The sequence below is a fragment of the Struthio camelus genome, chromosome 10, assembly GCF_040807025.1.
Source record: "Struthio camelus isolate bStrCam1 chromosome 10, bStrCam1.hap1, whole genome shotgun sequence".
Classification (NCBI taxonomy): domain Eukaryota; kingdom Metazoa; phylum Chordata; class Aves; order Struthioniformes; family Struthionidae; genus Struthio; species Struthio camelus.
Window position 1 is genome coordinate 17,456,631 of NC_090951.1, and position 21,245 is coordinate 17,477,875.

A 21,245-nucleotide genomic window follows, 5' to 3' on the forward strand; every position below is an offset into this window, starting at 1 on the left:
GGATAAAGAACAGAAATGGATATTTTACATGAAAGGCTGATGTCATTGTTTCAGTGATACTCCAAGGGGAAAGGTTCTAAAATTCCAGCTGAAAACTTTAGCAGGCAGTCTCTCAGGGAACACACACACACATATATGTATGTATAAACACATATTTATGTATATATGTGTGTGTGTAAGTATGAATATACATTCATATGGGGCTTTGTCTATGTTGCAGGAGCAGAAGTAAAGTAAATTTTTTAGATTAACCATGCTAAGCCTCCAAACCACATCAGGTGGATCCCTAACAGAAATCAAATGGTACAGTTTAAAGCTAGATCAGATATCACCACTGTACATGACAGTAATTACAGTGTATATATTCAGCACTGCCCACAGACTGACCAACCTGTGTAGGCCACTGTGAGGTCCATTACTGATGCTGAAGTTCTTTACAATCAGATGCCTCTTCAACACCACTCTTTCATGGGGTAAGGAAGGATAGGTTATTACCCCCAGAGAAGAGTAGCATAGGCATTACAAGACTAGAATGAATGGTCGCATGCTGGAATTAAACTAGTAGAACTTTCGCTGTAATGGCACAGAGGTCAATACTGTGTCAGGCAACTGCAGAAACCATTGGCCTAATCCAGTACCAGACAGCTACACACACAACTTGCAGGTGACTAACCCCACAGAACAGAAAAATGTATGATACAGTGGAAATGGTGAAGGGAAGAATTAGGCTTCAGGGGAACACTAAAACATCACTCTCCTGAGCAGGGAGCTACCTGAAGATGACATACACAGCACACAACTGAGCAGAGCAATCAAGGCAGCCAATCAAAGTCTTTGTACTTAGGTAATGCCACTGCAGCACCTGCAAGGTCTGGAGACTGCCAAACCTAGATAGTCCCTGAAGAGAGGTTTTCCAAGTTCATAACTTCAAACTTAGTTAAACGAAGTAGGTGGAAATTCACAGGAGAAAGGTAGATAGATCTGAAAGGAGCACAGGGACTCTTGGAAAAGAGGAAGAAATGGCTTCGGAATAAGGAGGCGCGGTGTGAAAGCAGCTATGTGTTGGGAATTATCAGGTAGCTTTGGAGCGGGAATGGAAAAAATTAAGATTGTGAAACTCCAGGCAGGACTAAAGTTACCATAGGCCACTTCTTGCCCTACGAGAAGACCTTAAGAGATGGATTTCAGAGTGGAAACAACCTCAGGATTGATATGAATACACCTACTCCCCTTCCTGCACTGGACCATCTCCTTAATGCTCCATTTAGTCCAACTTCTACTAAACAGTAGAGTCAGCAGCTTCCAAATGCACAAGCACAATTTTTACTGCACTAATTACTGTTCCCAGTCACATTTAGACTACCTGGCAAAAAGCCTACACTGAACACCTTGCTACGGGTATTCAAGCAGACTCATTTACAGCCTTTTTTAAAGAACCTGCCCCCTTCACCTAAATCCCTGGAGAAAAAAAACAATTTGTTGATCATCCTGATCTGCGCTGCTTCTAATCTGTTAAACGTTCAGAACTGAATCTGTTCCTTATGTTTATTTCCGTTACCACTTCACTCTGTTTGCCTTCTTGGGTGCATGCAAGGTTTTAAAATTTGTACTGCAATCAGTTCATGGGGCTCCTTATACAGTATATGATACTCCTTATTCACAAAAAATGCTCCATGGTCACAGGTTGAATAAAGCCAGTGCCAGCTATTGCCCTGTGAAAAGGTTAGATAGATGTGCAGATGGGGTCATGTGCCAGGGAAATGGTTTAACGTTGACATTGTATGAGCAAATTCCTCACTCTTCCCTTAGAAAGAAATTAGGTTTAGTAAATGAATCATCATGTAGTTTTAAAGATTAGTTCGCTTCCACACTTTCTTCACTTCATAAGTTTGTGTTTCCATCTTTCCTTGCCTTAAGATTGCGTGAAATTAAGGAAGCCTGCAAAGACGACTATAGCTTAGCGCTAAGATCAGATTCAAATCTGCAAAACTTGGAACAGTTAATTTTAAGGTTATATCCTGCTATCCAGTTACATTAAGTTGATGCAGCTATTGTACTCTATCTTGAATACAATGCACTTACCACTGAAACATGCTCGTGAAAAAGCAGTATGTTCCCTTCAAAAAAAAAAAAAAGCCTTCCAAACCCCTAAAGTTGCACTGCAAAAGTTCAGCCTGTTTTTACAAAATATTTACTATTTTATAACTTCTACCTGACAGACGATACAAATAGTAGTTTTCAGTCTAAATGAATTAATCTTTGCTGGACAAATTTCATAGCTATATAATGGATATAGATTATGTGTGAAGGGGTGAACTGATACCTAATTAGATTTCATTTTAAGTCTAGATGCTGCAATTATGACTTCTGAATAAAAGCAGTTGTTATTTAGCAGGGTAGCCTAAGCACTGCACATAATTATTATAATTATTGTCTACCTAATGATATCTAATAGGAGTCAGCATTGTAAATAAATGCTGCAGACTGTTCAGCAGGGTGGCCTGCACTTTGCAGAAAACTAAATAACAAAGGTTAATAAATATGTTTGCAGATGATTGTTTTACAGGAACCCTGGGCAGCACTATCTGTTGGAGATTAGCTACATTAGGACTCAACAGACCAGAAAACATCCGGAATAATAGTCTTGGTCCCAGCTTACAGAGGCAGTGTATTAAAATAGCTAAACCAAATTCCTTCTTCCCCCCAGTCCCCAGTTGTCCTCAAGTATAAGCTACACTGCTATAAGACTACTTAGTGGATAAAATTCAACTTTATTTGTTGAATGCTACAAATCAGAGACTATAAAACCAACCAGACAATCAGTTCTTCTGTTTAAAGCTTCTATTTAATTCTCAGACCTTAAGAATATAAAATGGATACTGCTCTTTGAAGTGTGGATTACAATAGCTGCAGATGCTGCCTAACCCCTATTTGCACTGTATTAGCAGAAGAATTGTATTTATGTAATGAAGACAATGTCCACTGCTGATATAGATGACACATTATAGATTTAAAATTGCATGTGTTTGCAAAGCACATTTCAGAACCTTCAATTTCCAAAGTCCATTGTGTTTTCAATTATCTTCCTACCCAGGCAAACTAGGGAGAGACTAATCAAGCATAATGTCCTCACATACTTCCCACTATGCCTTCTTTAGAGAGGTCAAAGGCCACTGTCAGATCACTATTGCAGCTTGCTCTGCCATGGGAAACACTGGTATGATTTACAGTTTATAGCCTCCATCACTAAATGCAGCCATTAGTAACAGTATGCCTAGCTACAAAATAATTAACCATTTTGTTGTTTAAAGGTTTCCCACAAGCCATTTGAGATAAGTTTATAATTTTGTAAGCATTTTAATAGCAGTCCGTTAGGTTCCAAAAAATGAAAGAAACCTGCCTGCAGTCATAATTCTATTAATGTATTTAAGGTTCATGCATTGATTTGAATGTAAATATTTGGTTTTGAATAACAGAGGTAATACAGGCTGCACACGAGGGGAAACAGTATGCATCTCTCACATGTTAGTAGATGGGATATTAACTGAATGCTATCCTAGAATAAAAGGGCATAATCCAGATAGTCACCTAATTGGCTACTGAATGGGAGGTTTGTAGGTCACCACATAAAAGCTATCCCCAGGAGAACTTTCCATCAGAGACGAGAATTGGCCACTCACTCACTCATTCCTATGTGGAGACTGCTCATGTTAAACTACCATTGCTGTGAGAATGAACAAGCTTGTACACTTCTCCATCACACACAACAGACACTGCCATTATCATGTCACCTGGCGAGGAGAAAATTCATCCAAGATGCTACAAATGGCTTCATTTTATAAATCCAAAAGAATGAGACCTATAGAATAGTTTAACAGAACGATAAGTGTAAAAATCATCCCTATGGGTCGATCTCCCTTTTCCTCTATTTGTTGCTAGTAGAAGGCAGAGTAGCTTACAAGTTTTATCCTACTGTATAGCTATCACATACCTCCCATAAATGCATAACTAGAAAGAGTACATTATAACACGTGCTTCAGCATATAGTCCTCTAAATATGTGAGGCATATACCAATAAAAATAAAATATGGCTTTTAAGCTAAGCTGGGTTTATTAGAATCAACTGAAGGTACAGCCGTCATACTGAAAATAATTGGTCAACTGAATATTATTTTACATTTAAAAAGGTAGCAATGCTTGTGGAACAAATAAGAGGACTCCTTTTTGGTTCCGCTTTCAATAAAGGAATAATGTGACATTATGAAGTTGATTCAACTCAGAGAAAGCATAATTTTTTAATCACAATATTTTTTAAACCACAAATGGAATTCATCTTAAAAATCCATGAATTAAAGATATGCTTTGAAATTGAGTCCAGCTTCCTAAAAGCGAATGTAATATATCTATACATTAGGCATTAATGTAAACCAATTTCTATTTACATTTTGATTGCTACCTCATATCTATCAATTAATGCACTGTACTCATAAAACACATGCTTTAACACCCAGCTGACATGAGAAGAACTCCTATGTACATTACAGGCTCAGTGTCAATGCAAGCTACTTTGTTGAGGCACCGGTGTGTGTGCAGCAAAGTACTGCACTTGTGCCCTTATTCTATCAACCAATTTTTCTATGTTAAATTCTATGCCTTAAAGAATATAGCCTAATAGATCATTAAAGCAACAAAAAGAAGCCTGTTGAGTAGATATTAACAGACTTCAAACAAATTGTATTTGAGAGTACAAATCCCAGTTTCCTCTGATATTAGTGATAATTTTAGTTCACAGAATTAACATTTAAAAAAAAGAGGCCTTTAAGAATAAAAATAAAATAACCTTAAAAAAAAAGTTTGCTCTGCTCAGCCTTCCATTGGCTTTAACAGGAGTGTTTGACATATATATAGCCAACAGGGTGAGTCTACCTATTCAGGCTCTGGCAACAGGTATATATGGGAGGTTAGTGGTCTCAAACACCTTTTACTCAGTGAGTAGAAGAAACAGCCTGAAAAAAAAAAAGGTCCAAACCTGCTTCTTTTTATATATTTTTTATTTCAATAGTACTATGCAAGTGAATAAGGGAAGCTGAATTGGGGCTAATGCGCTACTGTAGGATGTACAAATGAGGCTAGAATATTTATATATGACTAACCAGTAAAATATGGCAAAATATGCCGGCAATGATGGATTTGGCGAGGCAGACAGCAAGCTGAATATTCAAATGGAAAATAGGATTCTAAAGTATCACTAAAAATTGCAAAGGTGTTTGGAATGAGTTCATTCCTATTTATACATGCAAAAAACACTCAAAAGCTACAAATGCCATGGAACAAAACCCACTCTCTCTCTCACCCACTTAAATCAGCATTTGCAGTAATCTGGATCCAGTTTATTGATTACTCTAGCTGCTAGGAAGGAGGTGGTTGCTTACACTGAAAAAAACAACTCAGCATGTCAGAGAAGGGCTTTTCAAAGCAGGCTGCCGCTCAGTGCTTCAGACTTCTTTAAAACAAGAAAGACTATTTGTTTAAAACAGGTTGAGTGTTTGTGTTTGGTTCAGTGTTCAAACCCCTTGATAACCCCCCCGAGTTTTTCCCCTGAAGCTGGTACTGTGAATACAAATGGTTTGTTAGTCACGGCTACAGTGGGCTATTTAAGTAGATCAGAGACTAGGCAGCTCAATACCAGCACGAAGGGATGAACAAACATTTTGCTTTGAGAAAGCAAGATGCTTTAAGAAACTTCCAGCATGCTAAGACAGGGCTGGCACATGCACGTAGGCAATTCAGCTGGCCAAATCACTTACATGCAAACATTACTTTTGGGAGCATAAAAGGAGAGGAGGAGCAATTTTTTTTGTTCAACCAGATTGATGGAAAGCTTTGTGCTATCCTAGTGAGTCATTGCCTGCCAGAGGGATTTCAGGGCACCAGCTACTGAGCTCTTGAAAGGTTCACATTGCAGTCTCTTATAGAAATCTCTGCTAGATCATTTGAAAATCTGGCTTCAGTAGTATCAGTTATCTTGGGTGACAGACTGCAAATTTGTTTCAGTAACTACAGCTTGCTCTTATTTATTGAATGTCTCTCCTAAGAGTCTCCTCCTCAAGGAGGAAATTTGGTGTGCAGTATGGGGAAGCCAAATTTGGTAGCTTTTGTCTCAAGGCTTTCTATACAATGGACAGAGGTTTCTCTGTGTAATCAGCCTGCCTGTGTAGGTGCTACTCAGGTGAATAAGCTTCCTAACGCAGGTGCCTCAGTTATTCTCCATGCTTCTCAGGGTAACTATCCTCATTTATTTAGAGCATGCTAAAACTGAAACACTGCCATTATGCCTAGAAAGAGACACTTCCATGAAAAGCAAGGCTTGTCATTACACGAAGTGCCAAAATTTATGACATTTCACCTGCCAAAAGTCTCCTTTCTGCAAACAGACTTCCAAAGTTGACTATAATCTCATCTTTTTTCTCTTTACTGTACTGCACTAAGGGGCTTCTACTGAATACAGTAAAAGAATATTGCAAGGAGGAGACCATCTGATATTATGAAATGATTTGTTTGTTCTCATTTAGCAGCCCAGCAGAGGCATTAGTGGTAAATTAGGGTTTTTTTATTTTTTGTTATTAATATCTACAGATTATTTTGTTGTAAATCTTTCAGTGAAATTTCTCTTTAAGAGGCCTGACAACTAACTTTCTCTGTGTAAAGGCCAATCTCAACAGCAGCCAGAAAAGATGCAATTGTTCTTCAAATATTACTCAGTTCATAGCAATGGCTTCTATTTTCCATCTTTTATATGCCCAAACCTTTTATATGCACAAACCTTCCTGAATCAGGATCTGTCAGACGCATGCAGCTCTTAGGGTGTAAGCAGTTAATAACCATGCAAGTTCTTAAAATTGAGTTAAGCAACTCGCTGTATTGCCGCCTCGAACACATGCGCATTTACTCCATTTGTAAATGGAGATCCTTGCCATCTCACTGATTCACTCCGTGGTTGTGGGTCTCCTGACCCACTAAAGAGAATAAAGAACATGAGGAAATTTCTGTATCTTTGTAATCACTTCTGGGTTAAAAAGAAATCAAGTTGAATAAATATATAATGATGAGTATGTAACAGCTGTCATCACTAGCCCTCAGAACAAGCAGCTTCTGCTAACATTTGTTTGGTTTGTCTCTTCAGGATTTTCTCCAACCACAAGAACACCAAACACTATATTGCAGTAAGCCTTTCAAGTATCTTGATGATGCATAGATTGAAAACATAACTGTTTGATAAATCTCCTTCAGAAGAAATTTATTAAATTAATTTGGAATTGTGTAGGTTTATGTATTCAAATACAATCAGGAAATAAATGGATTTTCACGATAAGCCTAAATTTGGAAGGATTATTTCACAATACGCTACATAGATATTACCAACAGTTTCAAAACCAGTAATACTTTTCTAAGGATGTTTTGATACTATCTGTGCCTGTCAATTCTTTGTCACTGTGACTGAGATATATAAATAAATTGCTTCTGAAATACTGTCAAAAAAATTTTGCAGGTAATATACATGATCATTTAAAAACAGATACATTTTAATTTCTGTTATTTATCCTGAGGATGTTCACATATTGCCTCCCCATCTGTATTGCATTTTGTTGCTTTTTCAAAGAAAACAGTGGTAGAATGAATACACTCAAACAGGGCGTATTTTGTTCTTTAGTAACTCGCTTAAAGGAAAAAGCGAGCAGTTTTGTTACACAGAGCCTTTAGAGACAAAAACTGTTGTTTTATTAGAAAGGCTACTTAAGGAGAAGAATAACGAAGAGATCGCTTTGCACATAGAGGACACGTCGTCTAGTTGAGCACCAGATAGTTCAGTACACAAAATGTTTCCCGTATGAAAATGTTTACGGTATGTATTAAGGGAATAATCTACATTTTTGGTGAACTAAGGCTAGTTTGAATGTCAGCTTTTAGATTTGTGGCTTCAAAGGTCCATTTCAGGTTTTCATGCTGTTACAGGAAGTTAACACTGTAGGAAGAAAATAACTAAAATGGTAGCTATGAGTTCTTGTCCTAGCAGGAGGGTTTTCTTCCTGGACTGAGATATACTGACAAACAAGATGTTTAAGCTATTTCAGTGGTGAGCAACCCCTAAAACATAACCACAAGTAGCTATTAGGAAAATTTTTATTATCAGTTTTGAGTACTTTAAGCATTTGAGGTAGTAGCTTGAAGATTAGTCATGGTACTGTTACATATAAACAAAACACCCAACTCAAGTGCAGATGAAAAACCAGCTGAAAACCACTAAAACTTATTGACACTAGAAAATATTTATTAATTTGCATTTATGTCTTTAATCACTTAAATGCATTAACTGAAACCTAACAAAGAGTCTGCTGTGATTGTTTTAATTTACTAGTTATAAGAGAGGTTTCACCTTTTTTGGCCCTCTTGGAACACTTTGTTTCATTACGGACAGTTCCAGCTGACCTTTATAGTCAGGGCAGTTCTTTAATATCTTTGAAAGTTATAGTTGAATAGTACATCCCTTTAACTGTATGGGTGTTATATCAGAACAGACTGTCCCTGGCCTACATGTTTTTTATATTTAGGTTTGCCTACAATAGGTGCCTAAAAAGGGACCAAGAAAACTTTTTCTGCATGCAAATTTCAAGGATCTTACAATTCTATAACCATTCAACTTGGTAAATATGGAGCAACAAATACCTTGTCTCTTACCATTTTCAAGAAAAGCATAGATATTTTTCTTCCACATCCCTTAACCATGAAGTAGGAACTTGGCCACCAGCTTTGCTGCTCTAAACTATTCTTCCAGATCAAGTAACTATTTTGGAAACCAACTAAACTAGCTAAAAATCTGCATATCTACTTTCTATGATCCCCATTGTTAACCAGAATATAAAAGTATTGTTGATGAGGGGCTTCCTTATGCTAATCCCCTAGCCTACTTATTTCTTCCAGAGAATAAAAATAAAACATCTGAAATATCCTCTGGAGAGGAATTTTTTTTGTCTCCATTGACTGTTGAGTAGAAAGACACTAGATGAAGAGTATGGACTAGACTGCTCAAGTTATTCAAAAATGAAGCTGGGTGGGATGTATTATTAGGACATGGTTAAGGAAGCAGACCAATTCAGTGAGCCAACCCATGAAAATGGTTGACCCAGACTGAAAATCTAGACTAAAAAGTTTATTCTGTAGTAGCAAGGCTGAAGTAAAGAGAAGTTGTAAATACTTCTAAAGGGAGTCCAGAGGGTAAGCCTTTTTATAAGCTGAGTAGAACTTGTGGTACATGGAACGCCTCAAATGAGAAAGCAGTTAGCATGGTAGATGGAACACCGTATTTGGCTGATCAGCTAGCCAGACAACCGAACTTCTTTCCTGAGAGAGATACATACTTGCTGACTGGGTACTGGAACTTTCTACTTGTCCCCAGTGAGTAACTACCAAGACATTATTTCTTGAAGTATGGTGTTTGTAGCACTGAACTTCTGAATAAGTGAGAGGTTAAATTACCTAGCACTCAAAGTCAGTTAAAAAGGAGTTCTTATTGGCAGAATATTGTATAAATAGTTATTGCAACCAGCTATCAAAGAAAACTACATTTCTATGGTATTGCAGTGGGATGAGTGGCAACTTAGGTTATCCACATCACTGTGCCTCATGTGGCATAGCAAACCAGAAATTTATACAAGAAAACTATCTGTGCATCATGTACATTATAATCATAATTGTCAGTAAAACTGGGTTCTCATTGTTCAGTTTAGCATAATAAAAGCAGTCTTGGAAACAATCCAGTTTAGGTACAGTCAGCTTAAAAACAGCATCCAATTAAGCTCCTTGGAATGCATTGCCTATCAGTTTCTGAGAAATAGGTTAACATAGACTGAGAAGTTAAAATGTTTTTTCTTAAATCTTTCATGAACCATAGTTGTAGGGTTTATACATAGTGATTTAATGATGTCCCTTTTAACCTATTAGTGGCAGCTAGGTGTAAAATCTTGCAAGAAAATAAATGCCTTGCCAAAATCAGCATTAGGACACACACCAAGGTGCATCAGATCTCATGTGTTCAGGTAAGACTGCACAACACTTCAAAAGAGAAGCCTGCTGCAGAAATTGGCACCGATGATATGGTATATGGAGTTTCTCCCTCAGGATTAGAACAGAAGGTTTTTCCCTATGTAGTGCAAGGACTTTTTCTGCTGCAGCTAATGCATTCAGATAAGATATAAAATTAGGGTTTTGAATTTCTGTAGCCACTGCTGGCTCAATTGCCCTTACTCCATTCATCAGGATATTAATCCTAGCATCCTTATCAAATACAAGACACAGATAATTGCATCCTATCTGACTAAATTATTCCTATTGTGTTTTAAACTGCAGTATCAAGTAGCTGTGTGATGTTCAAATTTGGGGAGGCTATAGATATGATCACTGTTTCTGGAAGAGGATAGCCTAAACCTTTCTACTGGGTTTATAAAAAATATGAACATTGACCTATTTTAGAACCAAATTCTATGACCTTTTAAAGAACAAATTATAAACTTCTAGAGTGAAGGACCTTCAATGTAGCCAAAGACAAAATTCAAGGGATGTTTTCTACCCCTGCTTATAAGGAAGCTCATAGTTGGTATGCTTCACTGATGTCAGTGTGAACAGATTTCATTCTATTCCAATCTATTCCAGTTCTTCAAGGGAACTAACGGGGTCCCTGACTTACCTGAACAAATATAATCCTGGGAAATACTATTTATCATAAGCAAATGAAAGATACTGTGGAATTACGGGTTAAAATACTGGCAGCATGTTGCTGATGCACAAAAAAATACAGGTGTGGAAGAAGGTCAAAGTTCATGTTTAGTTTGGCATGTCACTCATGTCAGTCTGAGTCTTACTGTACCTGTTCTGATCAATATAGTATTTAGTGAAGCTCTGGGAGAAAAAGATACAGCTTTTTACCATAAGCGAGAGGTAAAAATCACACAGGTAAATACTTAACTGTGAAATTGACCACCTAAACATAAAGGAGACTCTTGGGCAAAAGTTACCTGTATACACAATCACAGGAAGAGCCACAGCTAAATAATTTGCATATAAAGATCGCAAAATTGCATACCTGTGTCTAGCTGGAAGACTAAATGGTCATGTGTGCTAATGTTTGCTGTGGTTGCACAGATAAATGAAGTAACTCAGCTGGATATTTAATCTAGCCTATGTGGTTCAGAGTAGATCAAAGTGGTAGGGAGAAATTGTGTAAGGAGGAGAAAAAGAGATGTAGGCAAATGATTTGATCCCAAGTATAAAACAGATCAAGCATTAATGCTGAAGAAACATAAGCACTCCCAAATCATGATTTGTTCACAGAGGTGAAAAGAACTCACTGTGCTAGTGAAAAGCATATATAGAGTCTAATGCCAAAATAAAGTTTCTGTATGCACCAGGTAACTTGGTACCAGACAATGTTATTATCAATGACTTCTAAGGAACAGCTTCAGAAAGCACTTTCCCGGACAGAATTCCAAGAGTGCTACCCAACCAATCCTTTTCATCTAAGTTCCAGTTTTCTCACTATGTTAATCTCCAAATTAGATCTTTAGAACTTTCCTGCGCTTACATCACTGACATGACATCAGATGCACCAGATGCATATGGACTTCCTATATTTCTAATTCTAGTGAAGCTTTCACCCCAAATGCATAAAGAGTAGAAACCATGTGAGCGTTACATTTACAAGAGGCCATCAGTTTAAACACTGAATTAGATTAAAGGAGGGTGGTAAACAAGAGCAAACAGAGCAATATAAAAATGAAAAAGTAGCAATTAAACAGATACTCTCCAAAGCTGCTTTTCTAACATGCTAAGAGTCAGGATTTGGAAAGAAGAAGTGACAGTGGTAGGAACAGAGAACGGATACAAGAATGACAGCTCTAGCATTATGCTGAATGTTACTAGTAGCCAAGCCATGCAAACAGGAATTTGTCCTTACTTCCAGTTGCTGTGAGGTTATCATCATCTGTTATTAGTCCTCACACAAGCCACTATACCTAGGTTATTTGGTAGACATCAGCATGATCAGTCATAGCATTATTGATAACAGTGTGAGTGAAAGGGATCACAGGCTATCGGCAGCGTACAATCTGGGCAACATGCACCCATTTGTTTCTTGCAACACCTTATTAAATTCAAAGCTTACCGTTTCTGTATTTCTCCCATTAGGGAATTTTTAAGGATTAGTAAAAAAGCCATCATATCAAAGTAAACAGTTTTGTTCCCCGGGAACCTCATTGCCAGCATTCCCCAAAAACATAAGCCACCTGTATCTGATGTTTGATTAGAATTACAGTGTGCTAGAGAAAACATGTTTATGGTTCGGGTTAGGTGTCAGGCTTTGTGCTTTTCTTATCATCCTGAGGAGTCCGATGTAACAGCAAATATAAGTATTACCCAGAAGATGAGCTCAGGGTTATTTCACTTTATCCCTAGGGGAGGAGTTGTTGTTCAGCATGTCCCCTCACTCAGCAAAACACAGTTTGGGTCAGAGAGGTACCATTCCTGACCTTTAGTCATAAATTCAGTTTGTTTCCTGTCACTCTCCAGTAACTGTTAGCTTTGAGGTTGTTAGATTCTGAGCACTCCCGATAATCCTCTGATCAAAGTCCACTAGGAATCTTGACTTGTTCCAACGAAACAGGCAGTAGGGGAAGGAAGAGACAAAAGCCAGACGTGTAACACTGTTACAACCAGTTCCTCACCAGAGACGCACTGTAGTTTTATGCAAGTCAACTAGAGGGACTGAAGTACAATTCTGTGAGAATTTAAAGTGCCCTCCATTCAAGTACACTAATCACATAGATGACTGGAACACTATGTATGAAATACTTTTTAAACTAGTATGCACAGACAGTAGGAACCTGTGGTGCTAAGCATTTCACTTGCAGGAAGAAAAGACAGCTTCACTGTCTGTAGAGGTGACAGAATTTAGAGTCAAACAGACATAATTATTAATATACAAAAAGTAATGGTGTACGCACACACAAAAGTGGATGTAAACCCTTGAACCTAGTAATATGCTTGCCTCTCTCCTACACAGCCAGGGGATCTCACCCACCTGCACGCCACGTGGCTCTGGCTCTTTAGTGAGAAGAGGGCCATGCCTCTCCCCACTGACTTCATTTTATTGTCACACATTTATACAGCAGCAACATGTGATAGATGATAGATTGAGATCAAGACCAAGGAGGAAGATGACATCAGAGCTCGCCTGTTCATGCAGCTGCTGACCACCTTCCATTTTTCCCAGAAATGTGCCCCTACAGCACTAAAGCATGAGTAGTGAGCAATACAGCACTGCCATAGCTGCAGCTCCCACTGCCGGCTACACAAGTAGACATTTCAGAATGAAGAAAACTGTCCTTGAGAGCACTGGCAATCATAGCAAATCCAAGCAACCATTTCAGCATGTCTTCAGTTTTTATTTTACTGCTGCACAAACTTGTCTTTCCCTCTACCTATGCTCCCCCTCACTCAACTGAGAAAGTTTGCAAGTTTGAATTTAATCCCACAAACTTCATTACAGCTGGCTGTTTTTTGCAGTGTTTTAAGGAAAAAAAAAGTATCCTTTCAATTTTAAATAATATTTTGTTTAAAACCTTAGTTATGTTCAATTATAATTAAAAAGCCTGATGAACAAGAAATTCGACTAAGCAAAACCAAAAATTCACAGGCGGGTTAATCCACAGATAGAGTTGATCAATGTATTGCCATGGTATATAAATCCTTGTGCTAACTCAGAACGAGCTGCCATCTCTAGACTGCAGTAGTGTACTCAGAAACGTTAGCTCAGGCTCCCAAAAAGTCCTCAAACTGAATATGGTATAGGTCCACTATAATCTTGCTACCCTGCTTCTGACCCTGGAGGTGGTTTCTCCCACATTAGCTCAGGGATCACCACACCATGAAGCGTAGCACACCCTTACATGTTTTGCCAAAAAACTGTAAGGTCAAGGCCATGAAAGACAAACCATTCAGAAGAGAATACAGGCTTTTCAATTTACATATATTTTTTAAAGTCAACTTTCTCTCGGAACGTATCCAACTATTTAGGTCCTTGCTCTTAGTCTTTTGACTGAAGTGTGCTTTTTTCAATGTGGTACTTTAAATCATGAGCAGTCTTATTAGGATGAAAAAATGGTACTTGCAGAATAAGACACTCACTACAACAATATTTTGTTTTGCTAAACACCAAAATTGTTACTGTTACATTTTTTATTCTTGTACCTAGAGAGAACAATTAATGAAAATATGTATAAAGAATCAGAAAGGAAAGCTAGGCAGTGGGCCCAGTTTTTTCTCTCTACACTTTAAACTGTGAAAGTATCATTATCTTCAAAATTGTGTTACATATAATTTCCCCTAGGACAAGACAGGTGATAGTCAGGAATTATCTGTGTATTTTTGGCAAATTACTGGAAATAATTCTTATCTTTCCTTTTCTCTCTTTCAATCCCTCCCCCCCCCCCCCCCAAATTCCTACACATGAATCAAGCAGAAGCAAAGGAAGAACAAAAGCTGCCATCCAGATTGTGAACACAGATTTCAAATCTGAAGAATCAGAGTATCTAATTATAAGAATTCGATTACAGCACTCAGATATTGCAGATATCAAGTCGCTATTAAAAGAGACTCTAAGACAGAACTATTTTATGCCGTTTTTTGTTTTTAATCTGGTAGTTTTTCAAATGGGTATTGATGCCAGTCTGATGAATGCAACACACAGAGGGAACTTTATTCAAGAATGAAATGCAAATAGGATTTTTAAGAAAGGCTTTGTTGAATGTATAGCGTTCACCTGAGTATAGTGATTTCTCATTTGAATTATTTGGTTACAAAACAAGAAGTAGCTCTGTTAAAAAACAAAACCAATTAATCACACTTATGAGCAAACAGGCATACTCCCACAAAAATCTGGGCTGATTTATTTCATTTTATAATTAAAAAAAATACAATAATAATGAGAGTTAGGCCAACTATGCTAGGTTCATAGTGTACTGGAAAAGTCTTCTAATAATTAAAAACACATAGTGAGAAAAGGAAATACCATTACCAAAACTCTTCTTTTTGCTTCCGATTTTGAAAGCTTGCTTTTGAATTCATCTGACTAAGTTTAAATCAGCTTTGTAACCAAACCCGACTGCATTTTCTCAAATCTCAGAGTGTTTTGTCCGACTTGAAAACAAATCTTGGTGATCTACTGCCTGGAACACCAGTACCTTCAGAAATACTCAGGAAGAAAATTCCCAGATTCTGCAATTTCTCAGCAGCTCACAAAATCATATTCTCTTATGTGCTTTTTTCCTTGGCTGCAAACACTATCCAAGAACTTCTATCAGGAATTTTGACTAATTTCTATTAAGCAACTAATTCCTTAGATGTTGTATTTCTGAGTACTTCCACTGATGCATGGCAATTACACCAACTGACAATCAGCCACTACATTTAAAAAAAAAAAAAATCCATATTTTTAATGACTCCCTTGCCATCCTCCACATATGTATGCATGTCATGACATACAGCTTTCTACCATCTGCACCTCTTCCTTCATATATACACTTCATATTATAAATTGTTTGGCTGTGAGGTATCTCGACATTTGACACAACAGCAGGGCTGAGGGGGGCGGGGGGGAAGCATAAGTGCTGATCATTAGATTATAGCTGAAGTATTCTTTCCTTTCCTCCTCTCCTCCCTGTGTTCCCTGGAGACCCAGGTGTTAATAAAATCAAAGAAAATGAAAATGGATAAATTATTGCAAGCTATGAACACCTACATCGCGCTATGCCTCACTAGTTTCCAATACCACCTCATTCTTGAGACAACCAAAGAAAAAGATGCAATTTCATTGCATAGACTGGGTGGCAGAAGGAAAGGACAAAAGAGACAAGATATTGCAATCCAAAGGTCCGTGACCCACTCCCTTGTATAATTATAGCATTTCATTTATATCCTACCAATCTGTCTTTGGATGGCTGATGGTAAATTAGTAGCTAAAAAAGAGCAGTTTTTAAAATTCTTTGATAACTAGTAACTGAACTCTAAAACTGGACCATCAGATAAGGACATGGGAGTAAGTACTGATTTGTTATTTATTTTCTAAAAATTAATAGATCTACAGTAAGACTGTGTATTATTGCTGCACTTCAGGAATCCTGAAAATAGATTTAATCCCTATTCTGAACAACACAGATTTTGAAGAGTTTCAAGGACCTGCAACTGTTTTTGAATGCAACATACATCCAATTTAATCTTCCACAGCAGATACAAAGTATTTAAAAAGGTGTAAAGTGTATTTAAAAAAGCATTTCAAATGCAGTGCATTTTTGTCTAGCATCCCTAGTTTCACATGATAAAACAAATACCAGATTGTCTCCTTCCTTTGCATTCTCCCCAGAAAGTTCTATGCAGTAACAAAAAATATGCAGGAACATTAATGCTGAACTTTTTGCTACTATATGTTAATAGCTCGTACCTGGACGTGGTGCTTCGGTTTGGTCCCTTTCTAGGTACCAGGATAAAGCTTGGTCTAGTAGACTACGTAGACTCTTAACGCTTCTTTATAGTCACAACTGAAAAAAAAAAAATAATCAACCACAATAAGGAGACAATTCACTCCTGGTATATCACATATGACACCTGACAACCTCAAAGATCTGGCCCACAACATTTTAGTTGCCTGCTAGCTATTGCTGCTGGAACAGTACCGTATGACTCTCTGGATTATGATCTACTGAACAATTTGCCAAGTGCGATAGGAAAAAAAAATATCAGAGAAAGGATTTTAACGAGGTCTGTAGATCTGGTTAAAGAACCATTCAGTCTCTATCCATCCAGTATATTGTGCAATGCCACTGGCTTACCAGTCTCAGTTGCTCTAGTACAACATTTCACATTTTAATGCAAGGTACTACATAGTTATATACTATACAGTTTTGAAGGAAACAAAAAAGGAAATAATTCTCTCTAAAGTAAGGGTGAGCTGAACAGAGGAAATCAAGTACTGCTTGTAACAGTTAAATTTCTAGTATTCTTTAAGTCTAGATATTTCAGAAAGCTCCAACCCCTACAACTGCTGGCAGCTGATCGTGGGTCACACCCATGTTTCATTTACATTTTAAGTATCGCCAGAACTTTGAACTCAAACCTCGAGTGACAGCTTCTTAGAAAAATTGTGATACCCTTCCACTTACAGAGTTGTCTATCTATATTGAGTTCAAACAGACCATAGCAGTCAATATCTATATTGAGAATATGAGCGAAAGAAGGATGCTTATACCAAAATGGTAAGACCACATGAAGACACCAGCTGGACTGAGTGATGGCACCTAGGACTTATACATGCCAGGCACATGGAAGTGAGAAAGCAAAGAAAGGATAACATTATATATGTAGCTGCCTACACACATAGGCACAGAAAGAAATACTCTTTTTTGTGCTTTTTTCCACACACAGTCTATAAGAAGTCAATTGGCATTTGTACCAAGCATGTGTACCACAGTATTGCTGCCACCACTAATTTAGTGGGGGTTTTTGACTGTTACAGACACTGGGATCTGAGCCTATCTGATATCAGGCTAATCAAAATGTCAGCTACACACTGTTACTAACTTCTTCAGTGGTAACACCAATATCTGTTGCGGGTTTTAAGAACGCATATGTTGTGTATTTCTGAATTTATATCTTACATGAATTTAACTGTTAAAAAAAAAAAAGTGGACAGAAAAAGAAGGCTCCGGAAAGAGCTTGTCAACAATATTTTCAGGTTAAAAAAAAAATAGGTGGTTTTGATCTACAGAATGTGAAAGTGTATGAACAATTAAGCAGAAGGGTAGATACTTTGAGCTCATTAAAATTTCTTTTGAAGATGAAAGTCATTAAATTTCAATGTGAACTTGGAGCAGAAGCTCACATTGACATGAGAATATTTAACCTGTAGTCTATAGTGCTTCAAGCAATTGATAGTATGATAAATAATTGCTTGGCTGTAGTAAACACATAGAAGGGGAAAAAAAAAAAAGGATTACCCTAATTAAATACAGTCAGTGTGGTGTTGCCTGTCTCCTGTGCTCCACATTTCATTTTGAATTGTTCAGAAGTTACAAAAAAGGAACTCCTGAGTTCTTAAAGAGGAAATTGTAAGGGATTTCTTTTCCTGCCACCTCCAAGACAACTTTGATAATATTCAGGGTCAGTTCTTGAGCTGGCATGACCAGCATAGCTGTGCTGAAGCCAGTGGATTATTGCCAACTTGTAACAGCTGAACGTCTGGTCTTAGTTCAGGGACAGTCCTATTTTACAGCTTTTCCCCTTCATGCCCTGGCTGCCTTTATATCTTTTAGTAGCAAAATTAATACCCAAATAAAGTGTTTGTTTTCAGAAATACACATTTTCTTTTTCTTCACAGTACAAGACTCACCTTTTGATGTTTGTGAGTTGCACTAGCAATTAATTCTTGCTTATATTTCAGTATTATCTCAAGGCACCAGCCAGGACTGCACAGTAACTTAACACACAGGTATTTTTAAGCTATATAGTATAGGTAGAAGAAAGCTCACTCCCCTCAGTGGTCAGAGCTGAAAAGAGCCAAGTGATAGCGTTAACACAGGCCTAAGGCAAAGGTATAAACCCCCTTGAAAGGGCAGAGTGAGCTTTTTTCACATTGTCCTAAACACTCAGATTGCAAATAACCAGTGCACAGGAGCGCTCTACCAAGCCCTCTTTGCACCCTGCGCAGTATGGTCCCTACACAAAATGTACCTATAAAAGAACAAGCTGATTTCTCTTTAGCATATAGGTACTTTCTACACAAATCACAGGATAAAAATCCAGACAACACTCTACATACTCTAAGAGCTTGTGTAGGCCATGCTTTTCCTTTCTTTAAGGACAAGCAACCCAAATTTCACATCCTTCCACTCCTAGGCAGAGTTTGTTTTGCCCCAGAATTCCTTCTCTGGCTAAAAAAATAAAACCTCTATGCTATAATCTGAAGTGTGAGGATGTGCACAGTGCTAACAAGCAGCATGCTCCACTGCACAGAGCCTCTGGGGTCAAAGAAGCACAGGCCTGTCCTCCTCCCAGGGCCTTCCCCACCCCACTGCCCAGCTCCCCTCACTCACAGCCAGCCAGCCAGCCAGCCAGCCACTCCTCTGGGGCATCCTCCCACACACCACACTGCCCTCAAGCCCCAAGCTGAGCAGGCTCAGAAATCATTCCTTTCTGACCAGGCTCAAAAATGGCACCTTCTTTGGGCCAATCACCTTCTGTTTTACTTCACAGTCCTTTCTCATTAAGCTAACGAGGTGCACAGCTGACAGGTGCTCCTGGAGCACAGCTCCCTGGCTTTCCTTAGTACTTTCCTGCCTGGTATCAGCAGGGAATCAGTTCCATCACAGATGTGTAAATATAAAATAAAAAAATTGTGAAAAAGAATTATCTAGGAAGGAAAAATATACCCATGTTATCCTACATATAATGAAACTGTCAATTTCTTCTGTTTCTCCCCTTTCAAGAAAATGCTCAAGGGGAAGTAACTGATTTTGTGAAGCCTTTTGATCTTGACAATAATCTTCTTTGCCTTGTCTGACAAACAGGGGTTCAGGCAATACGTTTCTGACTGACTTGACATGCATAAACAGGCTTTTATAGGGCCACAGGATAGCCAGGAAGCCTGATCCTAAGTGAAACTGTTTTATACATGACAATGATTTCATTCTGACCAGAGAAAAACATCAAGTGCATGATGTTAAGCCAGTATCCATTCACCTCTAAAAAAAAAATTACACATCTACAACAAAATATATAAACAGAACCCCACAGTTTTTACCTAAATTACCCAAATTACCCCTAAAAACACTCCTTTATGGTTTCTCAAGACGTGGTGACTTCAAATTGCAGTATATGAAAAGAATGGTTCAAGCTGTGAACAAACCTTGATAATTAGAGTTCGGCAGAAAAGAGTTTTAGGAAGTCAATTTTTTTTTTAATTTATATTGGGTTGAAACCTTTGGAAGAGATGGTGAGAAAAAACTGTTGTAAGTACTCAGAAGAGCCAATATCCCAGCAATTTGCTCACTCAGCTAGTAATGGAAGAAACCAAAAGTCAATTTCTTGCTCTGGTAAAATATGCTGAAAGTTTGAACTTGTATCACTCACATCCCAGACAAGTACAAGGAATTCAGTTTTGGGCACTTCTATCTCAATGTTCCTTCCTTAAGCTTTTGCAAAATGTGTAATGGAAATACCCTCTGCACTTTGCTTTTCCACAAACCATTTGCAGGGGCAGGTGAAACCAAAAGTTAAGAATGAAGGATGAATGACTGTGATGCATCATGTGGGAACATATTCTGTTAATCAGTGCTAATTGAGTGCTGAAACTCCTTGGCCTTTCTGAAAAATCCATATCTGATTGAATACCTCAGATTGCAACCTGATAAGCACTTATTACTATCTTGCTGTTGCAAAGGAGGTCTTTCGCTGTCATTCCACCTTTACTGAAACTGAGAAAAGTTTGATACAGGTCCATTTCACTGAAAAAAACTCAATCTGCTCTGCTGTGGGTGCTCATTTTGCACAGAAATTGAAAGTTCTTTTATTCTGTGGAGCTGCTGAAAAAATTATGGTGCGCAAGATCTTGTGTGTCAATTTGTGTGACTCTGTTCTCTAGTAAGAGTAGTAAAGACAAGGCCATAACAGTGGGTCACTTCCATACAGCTATGTCTCAGTCACTGGCAAAAATTCCAGGTATACATGTTCTCCACATTTACAAATGCTATTAAAAAAAAGGGTTTTATTAACATCATTAAAGCCTCTCCCAGAATTCAGCAAAAAACTGACTTTTGTTATAATGCAGAATTTGAAACTACTATTTCTTTTAACAATACTAGTACTTTGAACAATTCCCTGAATAGATTCTAAGATTAAAAATATGATCCAAATATTTGAAAGGAAGAAAGAATAAGAAGATAAAAAGGCTAAGAACATTAAGGTAAACGTACATTCAAATAAATCTTTCCCAGTACCTCACTGAGCAGCCACCATTCGAAACACAATACACTTTAGATCACAACTATAATAGAAAGATATTTCTTGGCGAGTTCATTACCGTACAACCCTATAACTAGACTATCTAGGACTAAATCTGAACACAGAAATCAGACACGCTATAGCAT

General features: G+C 37.8%; 1 long non-coding RNA gene across 3 annotated transcripts in view; it reads right to left on the reverse strand.

The window, feature by feature from the left end:
* The window catches only part of LOC104146321 (uncharacterized), a 115,383-nt gene that overhangs the window by 48,499 nt on the left and 45,639 nt on the right, over window positions 1-21,245 (reverse strand). For all 3 annotated transcript variants that reach the window (XR_694619.2, XR_011143202.1, XR_011143203.1), the window contains one exon: window positions 16,547-16,643. This is a non-coding gene — a long non-coding RNA (uncharacterized lncRNA). The remainder of the gene's footprint in view (window positions 1-16,546; window positions 16,644-21,245) is intronic.